Genomic DNA, 19,258 nt, shown 5'->3' with positions numbered 1-19,258 from the left:
CCTATTGCTTTTGCTGCAAGAATGTTGGTTGCCTATAGCCTGAAATATACAGGATAGCCCACTCTCAATGTTACGACATTTAAAGCTATAATACTTTTCCATTCATATAGAGATAAAAAGTGGCAGAACAGAGAATAACACCTGCCTTGTTGGAGATTTACAGGAACATTGTGACTGGACCTACCTGGACAGCTGCAAGAACAAAGGATTCTGACGCCAAGAAGTATGCAGCAACCAACCACAACCCTCCCCCTTTTAGTATAACACAAGCCTGAATTCTAACTCAGGGAAGATGGTTCCTTGGGACACTAGTCCACCATCTTCTCAGTCTGCTGGTTTTCTGAATAAAGTTACTATTCCTTGTCCCAACAACTCACCTCTTGATTTATTGGCCTGTCGTGCAGTGAGGGGTAAGAACTTGGTGCTGGTAACACGGTACTTAGGCTAACGGAAGAGGCATCTTGAAGCTCCACTGATAATCATGGGCATTTAATATTCAAAAGGATACATGCAATATTTATGGTTATTTTAAAATTCCTTATTAAACTATTTACTATATAAGCCTCACTAAGTATTCATTACTGGCTCCTTGTTGAGGGTGGTATGTTTTATATACACTTTTTTGGCTACTACTCATGGTTACAATATAGGCTGACTATATTTTAAGTTATTTTTTTAAAAGCTTCTTGGATATTTTGGTTCCAAATTCTTCCAGGGTTGACTAAGAGTGCCTAAGTTGTTTTTAGCTATTTTTTTAAGAGGCAAATAATCATTTATATTAGTAGTGGTTAGTATAGAATTTTTCTTTCCTTTCAGAATCGGAGAACTCCCTGAGGCTGGAGCTAGCATTTGGTGGCATGGTGAGACCTTTGTGCTAAGTTTGCAGTTGAGCAACGAGTACCTGGGGGGATGAAAGACAATATCAATGGTTCCTGGAACTCAGGTGTTCTTCTTGAACCCCTGTGTTATAGAAAAATGAACATGGGAACTTCCTCTATTTCCGGTCAAGGTAAGAGGTTAGGGATGATGGTTGGGGAAAAATTATATCGTTCGCATCATATTGGGGGAAAAATTAAGAACTCCTCTGATCATTTGAGAAAACTGTGTATGCAGACACTTGAACCTCTCCTTATGATATATATGCCCTCAAATCTGTAATAATATCACCATGCTTTCCTTTCTATAAACTAAACCTCTTCCCTCTGATCAATGTGAATATTTTGCTATTTACCTGTTTAGTTGTTAACTATTCCACTTCTGTGGTTAAAAAAATCCTCTGTTATTCTTCAAGTAAGTCACCTTATAGAGATCGTAGTGTGTCTTAGTATAAGCAATGGTTCCCAAAAGTAGTCTGCAAGAGACTACATCAGAAATTACAGTCTTTTAATATATGTATTTTCCCTCCCTCATATGTAGGTGTGTGTGTGTGTGTGTGTGTGTGTGTGTGTGTGTGTGTGTGTTCCTGGGTCTCACCTCATTTATCAGGCAATTCTTGTACAAAAGGCTGTGTGGAAAACCCGCTAACTAATGTCGCATTCCAAACCCCCTCATTTGGCCGTTATAGAAATATGTAGGAAGTCCTCGTTATCTGTTGGGTCAGATATTCAGACAGTTAAGTTTTTATGTGAGTTGTGAAGAGACAGAAATTTTTATCTTTGTGTAACAATATTACTCTTGTAGATTTTGTGTCTTTTACAGGCTTTTCCTGTAGGATTGGGGTGTTAAAATGAAAGCAAGTCTTCTTCAACTTGTCAAGATGTGCTAAAATGAGGCCAGGGCTCAGGAGAAAAGTAGGCAGGGTGCTGTATCTAGGTGGGTTTTCATCTAGGGCAGGTCTTGAGTTAGAGTGGAAACAAGCAGATTGGGTCCTTGTGGCCTTTCTGAGGCTCAGGGAGCAGAGTTCTGGCTAGTAATAAAATATTTATGTGCCTGGAGGACATCATCTTTGTTGTAAAGATGTTGTAAAGATGTTGCTGGGGGAACTTGCTGGTGTGTTACAGAACCAGACTTCGATCCACTTGCCCCTGGGCAGTAAGGCCAGTCTACTGACACCAGGTTGGGGTGAAGGAGAGTACAGCCTTTATTGCAGGCACCGAGCAAGGAGTCCAGGGAAGCTAGTGTTCAAAACACCCAAATTCTACTTGGGTTTCAGCAAAGCATTTTTAAAAGCCAGGGGTGGAAGGGAGTCCTAGGGTATGTGATCAGCTCTCGCACAATTCTCTGATCGATTGATGGTGAGGTAACGGGGTCACAGGGGTTAACATCATCAATCCTTAGGCACCAGTAGGTCTTGGGGCTCATGGTTATCAAGTAGTTAACTTTTTCCATTTGCTGGGGCTTTTAGCATCTGTAAAACAACTCAGGAATGGGCATCAGATACTGTTATCTAGGTCCTTCAGAGGAGCTAAGGTACAGGGTATGGGGAAGGCATCTGTCCCAGGAAGGCCCCATACGGTTCTGCTTGGTTACAGGTGTCGCTGCACCCTGGAAGGTAGGTTACAGAATTGGTGGAGTTAGAATTCTGCTCTCATGTTGTGGGAGACACCAATACTCACAAATGCTGCAGGAAGGAAATGTGTACCTGCAGTCAGCAGGAAGTAACCATCCTCGGGCGTCCTGAGTGTGTCATTACCTAGGAGCCCTTAACTTTTCTGACCTGACATGTCACATTAAAAAAACAAAGCAGGGCTTCCCTGGTGGCGCAGTGGTTGGGAGTCCGCCTGCCGATGCAGGGGACACAGGTTCGTGCCCCGGTCCGGGAAGATCCCACACGCTGCGGAGCGGCTGGGCCCGTGAGCCATGGCCACTGAGCCTGCGCATCCGGAGCCTGTGCTCCGCAACGGGAGAGGCCACAACAGTGAGAAGCCCAAGTACTGCAAAAAAACCCAAAAAAACAAACAAAAAAAAAGCAAAATAAACAAGATCCAAACTTGTTATAAAAAAATCAAGGTTATCAGTATTAAAAGGCCCTTTTAAAGTCTTGGCCTTGATATGTGCTCTTGGACTGTCACTATGGACTCTCTGCTCTTTAATTCCTAAAATGAAGTTTTGTTTGGGTCACATCTGACTTTGGGGCACTTTCAAAGCGGTTCAGCTGCTGAAATGCGACACCCACTGGAGAGAAAGGAGAGCCTGAGGAGCCTTCCCAGGCCTGAGCGTGCCTGTGGAAGGGTTCACGAACTCTCACAGAGGGATGGTTTAACCCAAGTTTCATCCTATTTAACTTAACCACTTAAAGGGCTGACTTTTTTATAATGTAGCAACTCGAACAGATTCCACATCTCTTTTATCACTGAACTGTTTTCTTTCCAACTTGTTATTTTTTATGTGTGAAAGCCTTTAGATCAGATACTGAGATGCTCGTAACACTGAAGGGAGCTTAATTAACATCAAAGGCGAATTCACAGTAAGAGAAAATAAAAGCAGCAAGCAATAGAAAGCACAGAAGCTAGACCTACAGGCCTACGAGGCTTAACGCCCTGAAGACAGTGTACCAGATCAAGGGGGGCAGGATAAAAAGTTGAATCTAATTTAAAAGAGAAATCCCCTCATTGCTAACCCCAAATTCTGCATTCAGTATATCCTTAGGACAGACATCCCACAGGGGCAAATCCCTTTTCTTTTTTCTTTTATATTTACATTAAACTAGACTTTTGTGATCCCACGGCATGTTATGGGGCAGGCCTCCAAGGAAGCCTTTCACAGGTGGGCTTGGCTCGGGAGTGGAAGGGTGACTTGGAGTACGATCACCTTTGTGGCCTTTATCTCACGAGCAGCGTGTCCCTGTGGATGAAGCCAGGAGAAACATAGCATCTTAGCATATGTTGGGTCTATAGCAACTGTAGATTCCTTGGGTCACCGTCCTCTTCTGAGTTTCTAATGGCCTCGGTTCATCTTATTACCCAACCCTTTGCTTGGTTTGAGCCTTTGGTGATGTGACATGGCACACTGAACCCATGCTGATGAGAATAACACAAGGGGCTGAAACTAACACGATCTTTAACACTTTAAAATTTTCCTGCAGTCTCTTGATTATGTTTGCCATTTGTGGATCATGTGTGTTCCAAGGCCTAGGTTATAAAAAGAATCGTACATTTTCCAAATGGCCATTTGGCTGTTAGGAATTCTGATAGAAACCCCGACAGATTGCTATGCACGTTACATAGGTTGCCGTGGGAAGGTCATGAGCTTGCAGTCTTTCTGGTAGCAGCAACAATTCCAGACATGACGGCTCCTCAGCCAGTTCAGCAGAGCAGTGCGTTCAGTGCTTTCCTGTAAGATACTAGCGGCTGAGCCAACATCTGACTAAAGCCTGGCCTTGACTGATTATGCTGTGGGCAATCCTAATACCGTGAACAGTAACAGAACTCTGCTTCAAAGCATTTCCCTCTTCCTAAGAATAAACTTGTGTTTAAGGGTCTTTGTTATTATTTATGTCTATACACATGAAACATACCTTATGATATTAAGATAAAAGGGATCCTCTTATATTTCATTTAAGATGTTAATTCCATAAATGGTTAAATATTTACTGAAAAAGGAGAGAGGTCCATTGGTGTGATTGTCAGGACATTATTTCACAATCATTGGGTTAATGTGCTCCCCTCCCCTCGACGATTTTCTAACACAAAACAAACTGAATCCAATCAAAACAAGACAAATAAAACCCTGCAACAACAACGAACAGCTAACATTTGGGCATGCTTCCTATCTGCACGAATAAAACGAAGCATTTCACTGCTATCATCATGAACCCATTACGCCCATTTTGCAGATGCAGAAACTGAGGCTCAGAGAAATTTTGTTATCAAAACTACAGAGAAAGTTAGAGGTGGGATGTGAGCCCAGGTCTATCAGACTCTAAAACCTGTTCTACAAGCCACCCTCCCTTTTTCTCCAGGGACTGTGATCTGCCATTGTACATCCAGTGGTGGGTACAGTGCCTGATGCTTTAGGCACATGGTAAATATGTCTGGAGTGACTTGATCCAGCCCCACACAGATATTCAGTTAGTCTGAAGAGTTTTCTCTGTTTCTCTAGGCACTTTAAATTATGTTTGGAATTCCTTTTGAGAAGTCAGAATTCCAGGAACTCAGTTTAAAACTCAAGGACGCTGTAGCTTTGGTACAGACAGCAGTCTTACCTGGGGACTCCACGCGGCCTGCATGACAAGTTGGCAAATGAGAAAAGTGAGGGGCATTTTGCTGAAGGACTGGAGTGAGGTGAGTAAGCAGGGAAGGGAAATGGATTCATTTGCTGTTGCCTCCGAGGTTAATGGAAAATGTCCGTGCTTTGCTGAGCATAACTCACCGAATAAAAGATGGAGCAAAGTTGCTTAACAAGGTCACTCAGCTCTGGGGAGAGTTTGGATCTATGCTCAATCAAATCCTTCCAGCTGCAGTGGCCGAACAAACCTTGCAAGTGGAGTCAACCAAATTAGTCACCCGGCATTCAAGGGATTGCACTTTCTTAGGATTTAATTCCTGTTACCGTCACACCTGGGAATGACACCTCCTAACTGAGTGTCTTCGGTAATGCCCAGAGGCTCCTCTGTGATAAGCCCCAGAGGACAACCATTTATCTCATTTAGATTCGGACTACTTGCTGAAGAAAGACATTTGTGTCAGCAGAAGAAGCCAACTTTGGAATATAAGGAGGACCCCAACACTGTATAACCTTCTAGATGAACAAAACAGAGGCACAATTTTTTAAACTATTGAAAGGCATGAGCATGGGGGTAAGAATTAAGAGCTCTTAGCTAAGGCCTGCTGTACAGCACAGGGAGCTCTACTCAGTATTCTGTGATAACCTATATAAGAAAAGAATCTAAAAAAGAATGGATATATGTATATGTATAACTGACTCCTTTGCTGTACAACTGAAACTAATACAACGTTGTCAATCCGCTACGCCCCAATAAAGTAAAAAAATAAAAAATTTTTTTAAAAAGAAAAAAATAATTTCTCGCTCTGTGAAATTCTACCTCCCCTCCCCAACCAAGTTAGTTATTTCCTTTTGTACTTTGTATACGTTTCTGCTCTCCTGAACAGTCCATACTTACTTCTTTAGTTGTCTAGGCTGTGCACTGCTTGAGAACAAGCTCGTTGTGGTGTTTTGTCTCTGTATCCTCAGCGCCTAGAAGGTGTTTAAGCGCATAACAGGCAACAATGAATATTTCTTGAATGAACAAATGAATGAGTAAAATCCCATTGTTTACAGGTGATAGAAAGCAAGACCCAGAGATGTTGAATGGCCTAGAGTACCTATTTGAAAATTTGGGATCAGAACTCAGAACTCCTAGTACCGAGTTTTGTGTTTATACATTGAAAGGCAAATACTGTTTGGGAGAATACTGAGTAAATATCCAGTATCAGTTCTAATTCTCAGAGGGAGCTTTATACTCTGCAACAAAGTTAATCACTCATCACTTCCAGTTTATCAGCCCACTGAAACTTGGAACACAGAGGAATCATAAAGCCCAAATTGCTTGCCATGGACTAGACTGCTCTCTTCCCACGAGGTTGCTTGCCCACTTACATCAAAATTCATATGCTGTGCTCTCTCGATTTAGGCTTCGTGGAATGTCAAACATCTTTTTATCATTGGTCGCATAATGCAGCCCATTTATGAATGGCAGTGGGTATAATAATCTTTTCCATAAGGCTAGTCCCACAGAGGGGAGGATTCTGTCATGACACTGTGATGAAAGCTAATTATGTTCCCCCTTCCAAAAGCCTTCTTCCATCATGCCAAGAATGGCTATCAGGAGATTGCCAGGTGTAGCGTTCTCCTCTTTCACTCAGACTCTGTCCAGAAATTTATTTACCACGGAGATGGAAAGTGTCTTTCCCTTTGCCTTAGGGCTTCTACATACAATTTTGACAGCCTTTACTTTATCAAAGAAATTGTGTCAATTTAAAAAACCATAGCCTTTCTTACTCTGGTTGAATATCAAATTTTAGACACAGAACGATCTCTTGAATGTCACATCTGAAAAAGACTTTCAGCCCAAATGAGTGAAAATTTATACTTTTGAAATGCCATTAGTGTTATACTGATCACTGTGGCATTCCTTCAGAAGGATTTCCTTAAGTTTGAATTTTCACTGTTCGCCACTATCGTTTTAAGCCGTTAACAGGTATACCTGCCACATGCATGCCAGGCTATATATATATATGTATGTATATATATATAATCCCAACCTGCAAAACTTTAGGCAAGGGTTTCTGATGGAAACACAGAGCTAAGCATCTCTGAGGCTGATGCATCTCAACAAATGGCAGAGCAGGTGCCACTAAGGATTTGATGGATCCTTTCCAAATAGCAGAAGAAGTGCCCTTATAGACCAGAGCATACCCTGTCTTTGTATTTGGCATTTTTTCCCTGCTTTTCAGGGGTTCTATGTCCTGGCTGCCCATTAGAAATATGTGCACATTATAAATACCTGAGGGAGCTTTTTTAAAAGTTTGAGAATTGGGTCCCATCCTAGTCCAATTAGGTCAGAAAGTCCAGGGATGAGATCCAGGCATGGGTACTTTTAAAAAGCTCCCTAGGTTATTCTATTGTTCTTTAAAGCCACATCCAAGCTAAGTTGTGACTTGCAGTCACATTAGGGGGCTGACATAGTCCCCAGAAATGCGTTCAAAACATCATAGCACGAACTTCCCCTGTCGACGAGCTACCAAAGTGGTTATTAATGGTGTTCTTTTGCTTCAGTCCCCTCCCTGCGCACCACCTCGAACTCCCTCCCCGAGGCACTTTCCAAACGACTGCAAATTTAAGTGAAAGGTCAAATCAAAGTAAGACCAGGGTGAACAGAGGAGCCAGCCTTATACTATGCCCAAAACAGCCTCTAGCTTGAAATGCCTAAACACACAGACATGACCAGAGGGAGAGAAACAGTACAGCAGAAATATTCTAGGCAGACAAAAGCCTCTTCTCAATTTCAGCTGCTCTTATTTCAGTCTAGTCAGATTGTGAGGGCTGTCCTTGTGTTCCTCATATTGCCGCACTGTCTTTTTTCACTGACGCTTCTGCTTAATTGGTTGCTACTTCCCCAGAATTTGAATTCAAGGTAAAGTTACTATGAAAAACCTTATCTGTCCTGAACCAGTTATTATGGAAAGAAAGACTTCACGTGATCACATCAAGCCTTTCTTCTCAGCTATCAACCATAACGCCTGGTCCACAGCGCTCCACAGAAGTTGACTCCTGGGGCTGGGACCCATCTCTCAGGGCCACGATGTCCGGTGACCTGAAAGGAAAAGTGTTTGGGCTGCTCCTTCCTATTTAAGATTCACTACTTGCGCTGACTGGAGTAGACAGATTGCAGCTGTGGTAAAACCTCTATTTGTTCGAGTTGGTTCTTTCACTCTCTACTGGGCCGTCTTTTAAATTGACAGTTATAAGTAATGACAAGGAGACCCCCTCAAGGTATGATGAGTAAGTAACAGGCTGACATATCACCGGCAGTAGAGCAATCTCTCAGCTGTCCCCCTGAGATGGAAAAAAAGCCTATTCACCTTTACCAGCTCCATGCAATGAGTCCTGAAATCTCAGCTTCTCTTCACCATGAGCCTTGACCCTTGGTTTGATTTAATCTCACAGCAGCCTCTACTTTCTTCCTCTAATAAAAGCCTAAGCTATTTAAAAGGAAATGCAGTGAGCTGGCATACCTATTGACTTCATTTTGGTAGGTAAATTCACTGGTTGATGGAAAACATAATCCACCAGGATAGAGAGAGCGACAGATGAGCAGCCCCTTGGACAGATTAACAATTCAAGGTTGGCTTGGATTACAGCCATCAGATTCAACAACCCAGAGTGAAATCCACCAACTCAACACTGATAAAAAGAACTCAACTGTTTTATAGAGTCATTGTCATTTTAAAGTTGAATCCCCTCTATCAACATGTCGTCAATTTAAATTTAGAAGAATAGATGTATTATTTATTTATATTTATTTTATTTAATTCTCTTTTGTCTATGACATCAAGGGCAAATAATGTCGCTTTTAATCTGGTTTTTCACAATAGTCCACTTCCTACACGTCAAGCACTAGTAACTGATTTTCTGGACTATTAATCAAATCAATTTAAATTGATGAGGGCCTTTGGTTTGGGAATATTGTAATTCAAACTTTGGGTTTCTTTTTGAGTGGCTCTTGGCCCTGATGTGTTTTTTTATTTTGTTTTCTTCTGAGTTACCACTGTAGGCATATTTCTGGCACTAAATTCAATAATAAATTCTCTTTACTAATCTCCCAGAAAAGTCAATTTAATTTTCATGTACTTGGATTATAATAGCTTTTGAAAGCAATATGGATTAAAAGGCAAGTTTCAAATTCTTGACCTATTATTAAAAAGAGCTATAATCATTATTACATCTATAATATTGTTAGAGACTCTTAATCCAGTGGTTATTCAACCACTAGACCAAGAATCAGTCACACTTCTTTAGAAACATTGTGATTTATCATCTTAATAGGAATTTGAGTATTTTAGAAACGAGATGGGCTACAATGGCAGGACTCTTTTTTGCTGTTGCCAGAATGGTTATTCACTGGGAGGTTTACATAATGAACAATTAGCAGGCTATGCCCAGTGAATGCTACCTCTGCTGTACACCTGGAATTGCTTTTTCATTTTTCTTATAAATGCCTCTAGGCATTTGGAATAATGACTATGGAATAATGACCAATGACTCATTGCTGTTCAAATGGAAAGCGTCCCAATCCACCTCAGCTTTGTGCCTTTCTCCTTGTTTTATATTACGTATAACCTGATACCTCCAGGTATTGTCTTTTTGGATGAAAACCTCCTCTCTTGTGGTCTTCTTCACGCCCATAAGCAGTTACTCATTCCCAACTCTTGGAACCACAATGGAGAGTAGAAGAACAATGCCACAGTTAAGGACCAGGCACAGATCTGGCTTACAATAAAGTGGAATCCTGAAGTTCTCGGGAAAGCTGTTGTGGGAAACAAGATTATTTCAACCTCCAAGATCTCTCTTACTGAGTGTTTAGTTCTCTGTTAAAGAGGAGGCCAAGGGTGTCATTGGCCCCATCTGGCTTAGATTCTGGAGGTCACTTGGGACATTGGTCTGGGTTGGTAGTAGAGAGGCAAGTCAGCATTTCTGGGATCAAGACCAAGTACATCTAAACCCTGCATGGCCACGAATAAACAGTATCAGCTTTATTGATGCGTGAAATAAGAGTCAGAAGCAATGTCTAGTGCCCTGTAGCTGTAGCTGGCTTAAAGTTAAAGTTGGAAACAGTGGTGTTTTTTGAAATGGAAAGGCATTGATTTGTCCCTTCCGTCCCAGGAACAGATTTTTTCCCTTCTTTTGGGGAGCTGCATTTCCTTCCACTTCAACTAATTATTTCATTTCACTGTCTCAGTCACAGGAGTAATAGCACAACCCAAGCTGGAGTACTTAGAGTACTTGTTCGAAGTGTTTGCCTAGACCAACGTCAAGGATCTTTTTCTTTATGTTTTTTTTCCCAGGAGTTTTATGGTTTCCCGCCTTACATTTAAGTCTTTAATCTGTTTCAATTTATTTTTTGTGATTGGTGTAAGATAGGGTCTAGTTTCATTCTCTTACATGTGAATATCTAATTTTCCCAGCACCATTTATTGAAGAGACTGTCTTTTCTCCATTGAGGATTCTTGGCTCCCTTGTCAAATATTATTTGACCATATGTGCATGGGTTTAGGCCCTCAATTCTATTCCATTGGTCTATGTATCTGTTTTTATGCCAGTTCCATTCTGTTTTGATTACTATAGTTTTACATTATAGCTTGAAATCAGGAAGTGTGATGCCTCCAGCTTTGTTCTTCTTTCTCAGGTTTGTGCTGGCTATTCAAGGTCTTTTGTACTATCCATGATGGATTTTTAAAACATCAGGGCAAATAGGCACTATCACCAAAACAAATACACTCAAACTAAAAAGGTTTTATTCTAAGTATTTTTCCTTAGCAATAAAAATGTTTGTTTTATGAAAACAGATTTTGATTAAAATTTTTAAAATACTTTGTAAGTATGAAGTGCACTTTTTATTAACAAAAATAAATTGAGCAATATGTTGAAGTAAGGGGTTGTACAATTTAGTCTTATTTATTATTTATTTAGTCTTATCTAATAAGACACTCTTCCTGTCTTATTTATTTAAAGACTAAAAAATCAAAACAAAATATTCTGCCTTTTTCTTTCACAGTTAGTTTCTTTATTTAAAATGAATAAATAATATCTCAAAAATAAATGTTCATTTTCCAACTGCAGAAGCAGTTACTACTATCATAACCTAGATTATCTTAAATAGCATATGATGTACACAGTTCTCCAGTTTCTTTCTACGAAGTCACTTGGGGAGAAGTACTTCAAAGCCACACCAGGCTCCTGAAATTTCACTGTGGTTGGTTTTATAGAGCATATTTGTAACATCCCTGTGTCATTTGTGGTTTGTTGCCCACGATTTTCTTTCTATCGCATTGATTGGGACTGAGGTTTTGGAGGCATCAGCAAAGGCCCAATTATAGAACAAAAGAACTGAAGTCTCTGCAACCTGACAGGGTTGAGTATGAAAACAGGAAAAAAAAATAGGAGACTGTTGTTTCGGGCGTGAATCAACCTGGGAAATTTACCTCTGCTTATTCCCCCAAGGTGGTGGAGAAAAGGCAGCGTGAACATGCTGCTGGAGAAGGTCAGACAGAGGAGGCCCAGATATCTGCTCAACTAGACATGGTTTGGGGTCTGGGTGAGTGGATTTGGGGATGTTGGGAATATCCCAGAATGACTGTCAGGGACCTGGAAATATTGGGATATTCCAGGAATCTAGACTTTGGGTAGACATTGACCCCAGACAGGAAATTTCATCCCTGGAAGGAGTGCCCTTAGTGCCAGAATCTGGATAAGAGTTAAGTCACTGAGGACCTGGGTGCTGGTTGGGAAGTTCACGTTGCCCTGGTTTGTGAGGAAGGGCCTCGCCACAGGGAACCCAGTCAATCTCGACCTGCTACTGGCTTCCTATGCTTGAAAGAAGATGCTGGGATATTTCCAACTTGACTAAAAATGGACTAAAACGAGTATCACTGATACTAACAACAGCTAAGAATTACCGAGGTCTTTCTACATTCTAAGCACTAAGTTCTCCACACGTATTGTCATTTAAATCTCACAGCAAACCTATGAGGTAAGCTCTGTCTTTGTCTACCTTTTACAGAAAAAGAAATCAAGGCTAAGTAACTTGCCCACAGTCATATAGCTGGTAAGTGGTGAGCCCAGGTTGTAACCAGGAGTCTGGTTTCAGAGCCTGTGGTCATCACCACTTTACCATTGGGTGATTACAGTCTACTTAAATATATCGATGTCAAGCACTCTCCCAGGTGGGACTTCTGGGAAACAGATCCTGAGATAGAGTTTAGTATGCAAGATGTCTATTAGGGAGTGCCTTTGAGATCAACACCTGGGGGAAGCGAGACAGGATTGGGCAGAAGAAGTCAACCCACGGGAGCTCTGGAGCCAAAACGACCTGAAAATAGTCCTGTGCTGGACTGAAATGGCCTGGGCTGTCCCAGAGGGCGAGATCTTGGGCAAAACAGTCCTCTGTAGCTGAGGTGTTTATGAAGAAGCTTGTGGTTAAGGCTGCCTATTGACAGTGGTCCTAGCAGTTGGGGAACTTTCTCAGAGGAGGTCTGATCCGGGTAGTACATCCCTATGTCCACTACAGGTACCCTCATGTTTTCTGAAAGTCTCTAGAAAATATGAATTAAGATTTATTCTGCTACTAAACTGACCTTAAATCCCAATTGCTCCACACATGCCTAGTTTACACTTGCATTTCTAGCTTAATTATTAATAGCTTTCCCTTTTACTCTTGAAACTGTCTTGGTTGGATGTAAATTATTTTGTTTTTCTGATGCTCTTCTGCTTCTCCTTGTTCCTCTACTTATAATATTTTATTAACTCAGTTTCTACAAAAAATTAATTTTATAGAAATAAAGACCATGCCTTTGTTTACAAAATCTTTCAAAGAGAAAACAATCATCAGGTCTGCCATGATTTATCCATTATAAGCATGCTAGCTGAGAGAAAAACTCAAAGTTTGAAAACCACAATTAAGTATCTTTTTGTAATACACATATTCATGGGATCGTTTTCTTTAGTCTTGTATACTATAATGTAAAGATGACTCTGTAATTCCTTAAGACCGGGTACCTAAATTGAATAAGGTCTGTTGTGACACTTTCGTAAAACGTTTATTTTAAAACTGGAATGAATGAAATATCTTCAGGTCTTCTTACACTGTATTCAAATGAAGTAACATCAACATGAACACATGAATTTCACTAAGGCATCACCCCTACCCCCCGGGGCATGTCCCTTACTTGGAAACCAAAGTATCTTTATCAATTTTTCTCAATTACGTTTGTGAATTTCAAGGTGGTATCCCCTACGATCTGAGAAGTCAGCCCCTGCATGTACCTCTGCTATGGTCTCCTGACTAAATTCCTTTTCTCACAAACCATTAGAAAGGGGAGCTTAGAAGCCAGTCACCACTGCCCTCACCGTCAGCTTGCTTCCCTAATGATAATGATGCTCTCTGCAGTGTGAAGGCCCTCTCTCCCCCATGGTCCCTGATACACACTGACCTCCATTTGGGATCAGATGTAGCGCTGATTGGGTTCTGAGCTTCATCACGACAGCCTTGCTGCTTGTACACCTTGGTCATAATAGATCACATCTCATCCCCGAACTGAGACCAGGGATGAACCATCAATTCTCTCCGTTCTCTTCTCTCTCAAATTTGGTCTAGGCATCTATGCACAAAATATCAAAGGTACTATTTGCCCAATACACATAAACTCATTAAACAGATACCTGGAGGATCACTGACCCATCAGTTTATCAGATGTTAAGATAACATTTTCAAAAAGTTAAATAGATAAGTCTCTTAGTGTTAAAGATTCAGAGATCTATTTAACTGTATCTATGATACAGAATGATGAAATTGATTACACACACACACATACATATAGAAAACTATTGATGGAATAAGAATACTAAGTAATTTCGAGTCAAAACTGGTTAATGCCCGACTGGGCCATACAATGGTAACCTCTGGGTTATCTTATCTCTTCTAATAGATACAGATCATTTTCATCTCTCCTGGATAAAAATAATTTGCAATTTATGCATTTTCTACAAGACATCCTCTGATTTTTCAGAACCTGAGCCCTAATAGCTACTACATACTGATTCAAATAAAGTCACATTTCCTAGGGAGTCAAAAAACCCTCAGGGAATCAGATCCCCCTCAGGTGAACTCATTAGACAATGCTGGGCATGAATTTGAGAGAGTTTGTTGTAATATTCTTGGGTTTTTTTTTTTCAAGCTTTGAACATACAGATATATCATGTTTTCCAAATACAGATATTGCATGAAGGGTTCTGATTCCTTCTTCAGTCTGAACTGGTCTCCACACATATAAGCAAGGCTCTGAGAAATAGGGTTTTCATTTAGGAGCATTGCTCACAGTTCACCTTAACCTGTGTGTTTTTTGCTCCAATCCAGCACCTTATTGGTTTGCTCTTGTTCTTTTTTACTTTATATATGTCTTTGTTGTAAATATGACTTTTCACATAAGCTTTCTTATATCTGTTGGGCAAGACCATTGTGTATAAAAAATTAGCAAATAAAAATACACTTATTACGTCAAATACCATATAATTCGAAGTTTATAACGCTAACTTGCTGAAAATGGCCTTTGACGTAACACGTCTATAATTAATGTAAATTTTTAAAAAGATAAAGTGATTTAAAGAAAAACTAAACCAAATAAATTCATAGATCAATTGCTTAAAGTATTGAATGATTATGGCATTGGCGTTGAACTCTCAAAAACCTGGATTTGAAATCTAGTTTTAATTTGTTAGCACAGGGAACTCTACTCAGTGCTCTGTGGTGACCTAAATGGGAAGGAAATCCAAAGAAGAGGGGATATATGTATACGTATAGCTGACTCACTTCGCTGTACGGCGGAAACCAACACAACATTGTAAAGAAACTATACCCTAATTTAAAAAAAAAAAAGTATTAGGAGCCCTGGTAGCTCCTGATTCGTAGGGCAATTTGGTTTGCATTACATTTTTAGCAAGATCATTTATCTGTGAAGAGCTTCCTCAATTCTACATGTGGATGACCCCATGGCACATAACAACATATCAGCCCACTAGTGTCTCAAAGCACCTTCTGAATTTTAAGTAAAGATCAAATATTTTATAAATGCATATAAATACTTTGGGCATAAGAACATTAACAATAATGTAATTGTATGTAATGTAGATATTTTTCTGCTTCTAATGCAGGAGGGACTGTAAGAGTTCACTGATCTCATGTCTGATATGGCAGCAGCCTTTGCCAACTGGCGTTTCTCTAGAACTATTACTTGTTAATGTTCCTAAATGTGCTATCATTGCTGTCCAATAACAGAACATTCTGCTGTGATCTGAAGTGTCTATATTGAACTGAGAACAACACACTGCCCTCGCTTATGAATTATTTTATTTTTTATGTAGGTGGAAAATGTAACTGAACCAAGTAATAATTATTAGTTATTTATTTAACTGTATCTCAGAGGCTGTAGAAGTCTTTGGCAATCAAGGGCAGTAGTTGCTCATATAGAAAATTTGGAACTAGTTTTTCCAGCGAAAAGAAACTTTTACTAAACCCTAAGCTGTTTTCTACATTAATCCGCATTTTTGGAGATATATTGATCTTTTCGAAGAGTATTGTCTCGTTATTTAGATTTTGTGAAGTTCATATATGAAACAAGTCTTCAGATAAGACTCAGTTCCGTTAAGCCCCTTGTTTACTCTGCAATGAAACTCATTTACTGAGGGAAATAATTATTCATAAAGTCTTCAGAGTTTTTCCAGGAAGGCACACAGTAAATGTGAAATATTCATTATAATGGGAACATTTCAACATTTTTCTGTGTTGTTATTTTGCTGCAGAGAATATCTACCAGTATCTACTAAGAAGTTCACATTTGACCATTTTTAAGAAATTTCAAAAAATTGGTGATGTTGAACCTAATTACTCTTTCTTTTTTTTTTTGCAAGAGCAACCTGATCAGATTGCAATAGGTAGTTCAGCTACCATATAGAGATAGATAGATAGATAGATGGATGATAGATATTTTCAAAGTGGTTGGTTTAGAGTCAGACGAAGCATCAAGACGCTGTATTTATCCAATTGTGCACAGCAAGAACAGGAAGGAATGTACATAGGACTGAGAGCCCTGGGGGAAATCAAACAAAATTCAGAAGTGATAGCATCATATTCACACGGAAAAGTAACTATTGATTGATTGAACTCTATAATGTAGCATCAATTTTATACATACTAAAGAAATATGGAATACCTCTTAAAAGTATCAAAAATATAAAATATTTATAGAGCTAACAGTTCTTCCAGTTTCCACAGTGCTCAGAAATATTTTGAATTTCTGTTTGGTCCTTTTTGTCTGTAGCACTTATACTGCGTTCATCCAGAATGAGGAAAGAAATTCCTTAAATATATGGGTCGACTTCTGAGTCACAGTGAAAGATTTACTCCTCTTTTTTTTTTTTTTTTTTGCGGTACGCGGGCCTCTCACTGTTGTGGCCTCTCCCATTGCTGAGCACAGGCTCCGGACGCGCAGGCTCAGCGGCCATGGCTCACGGGCCCAGCCGCTCCGCGGCATGTGGGATCTTCCCGGACCGGGGCACGAACCCGTGTCCCCTGCATCAGCAGGCGGACTCTCAACCACTGCGCCACCAGGCAAGCCCAAGATTTACTCTTCTTAACTACTTAGTATATGTTTTTAAATGGACCTTAACGAAGATAATTTCTTTATTTTTGAATTTTAAATGAAATCTTAGTTAAAACTGAGAAGCTAAGATACAGTCAACTCCATCATTCAAAGGGGAATCATCACTTAACATTCTGATTATAATTCCATGTGAAATAAGCAAAAAACAATCTTTTAGCATCCAAACAATATGGAGAAAAATCACTTACTTCTTCATTGAAGCCAAATGCTTTAAAATTCTATTTACTTTTCTAATCACTGGCAGAGGGCTGGTAAAATAAATTATGGCATCTTTGCAAGGGAAAGTTCTGTAGCTTACTGGGGTCCAGGGCAGGCTACCCCCCAATGGCATATAGGTTATTTTGAATTAAAGATACTTAAGAAATGGCCAATACAAGAGGGATACTCAGACCCTCCCCTGTATCTCCCTGAAATCAGGAAATAAATATCCCACGTGAAAGGTCCTTTCCCTGCATGTGGACAGCCTATGTTAGAGATCCGGAATTTGGGCAGAGAAGCCTGTATAAACATTGTTTCTTCTTTACTACTCCAAGCCCAAACTTTGTTTAGATTCCTCCCCAATTAAGCACCCAAAGCCTAAATCCTTTGTCCTGTTAATTCCTCACAAATTTGTTTCTTTGTCTAAAAAAGTGTAAAAGCTGTTTGCTTTGGCCACTTCTTAGGTTGCATTTCTGAGACCTCCATGCAAATGAATTAAAATTTGCTTCTTTTTCTTCTGTTAATCTGCATCCTGTCAATTTTATTAGTCCAGCCACAAGAATTTAAGAGGAGTCAAGGGGGAAATTTCCCCCTCCCCAAAACTCAGTAAAAATAATGGAGTAGATCCATATTTCTAGGAAGAAAGCAAATGGTGAACTAATATGTATTGTATAATAATAATTGTTTAAACAAAGTTTAAAAGGTTACCCTTTGTACGTCTTTTATCTTTGTGTATGCTAACCATTTTCTAGAAGGGACTTTAGACATTTCCAATGAAGATTTGGGCTGTGGATTTGAGTGAGGAGACTTTCATATTTTTATGTAATGTTGGTTCATGCTTCTGCTTTACTTTTATAATTTAAAATATGAATTAGTTTATTTTAAAGATCAGTTGGTTTTCTCAGACCCTACTTCCTCAATGTTGCGCTGTAAGGTGGGAGGTTTAAAATTACAGAAACTCAACTTAAGCCAGTTTATGTAGAAAGCAAAAAGGATATTTTTTATATTTTATTTCTGCTCTTCTCTATGAGTTGGCCTCCTTCCAACTTAACCACATTGTGAAGAAAAGAGATGCTGCCAGCAGGTAGGCTCGTATCCTCATGGTCTTTCCATTAGTCCCTAGAGGGCTCTTCACCCCAGTCACATGAAGGAACTCTGATTATCCCAGCTTGTGTCACTTGCTAAGGCCCTGGACCAACCCCTCACACAAGGAGTGGTGTTTGCAGACATATGCAATGTTATTGCCTCAAGACTCAAGGCCAATTATCATGGCAAAGGAAACACAACCAGAGCAAAAAGGGGTAGCCTGTTTCCCAAATAAGGGAGAGGTGCTAGGTGGGCAAAAACCACAACAAACACACATAATATTTGGGACATTTATCTAGATATTATTTTGACTAATAAAATATAAATCATTTAAATATATTAATAAATCAATAGTAGCTTTTGTCAGTATAGATTTTACCAAACACTAGACACTAAAATTATAAGTTTCTTTTTGTAGGAAGGAATAAACAACATTATAACACTTTAAAATTTCCTCATGTTCAGAGAGTTGGAATCACTGGTTGAGGTCTGAACTAGATTGTTGGCAGTATTAATGGAGAGCAGGTGCAGATGAAGAGAGGTTTTGGTCCAGAAAGTAGAGAAGTTGGAAACTGTCAATTATGGGGGCAAAGAGGCGTAAAAATTATATTCTTTCAATGCCCTGCTAATTATTTTTAAAACTTCACAATCAAACAAGAGTGTCCAGATATACGACAGTCAAGAATCAAACTTAGTAACAAATATTCTGCCTTTCTGCTTTGTATTTTACTCAATACACTTATGCAGAAATAATACATCCTTTATTATTGTTTATTTTAGACAAGAGGGTCACCGCGTGTAATAGTATGGGAATGCCAGACCTGGGGAGAACTGAGCAGATTAGGGAAACATGTGCTGGGCTTTTGGATATTTGGGCTTGGTTTCTGCAAGGAGTATAGAGTGAATGCTTGATGGTACAACCAAAATGCTTTTGGCAGAACAATACAGAGAAAACCCCACTGGCCTCCAGGGACAGGAAAGAGTGATTTAATAGTGACACTGTGTCCTGGGCTGCTCTTTTGGTCAGATAGCAAGTACACTTGCAGCTGTGAGTAAACTGAGGTGCTGAGAGGCTGAAAGGACCAGCGAATACATTTGAG

Source organism: Phocoena phocoena, chromosome 5 (assembly GCF_963924675.1).
Source record: "Phocoena phocoena chromosome 5, mPhoPho1.1, whole genome shotgun sequence".
Taxonomy (NCBI): Eukaryota; Metazoa; Chordata; class Mammalia; order Artiodactyla; family Phocoenidae; genus Phocoena; species Phocoena phocoena.
Note: the sequence above shows the minus strand (reverse complement) of the source record.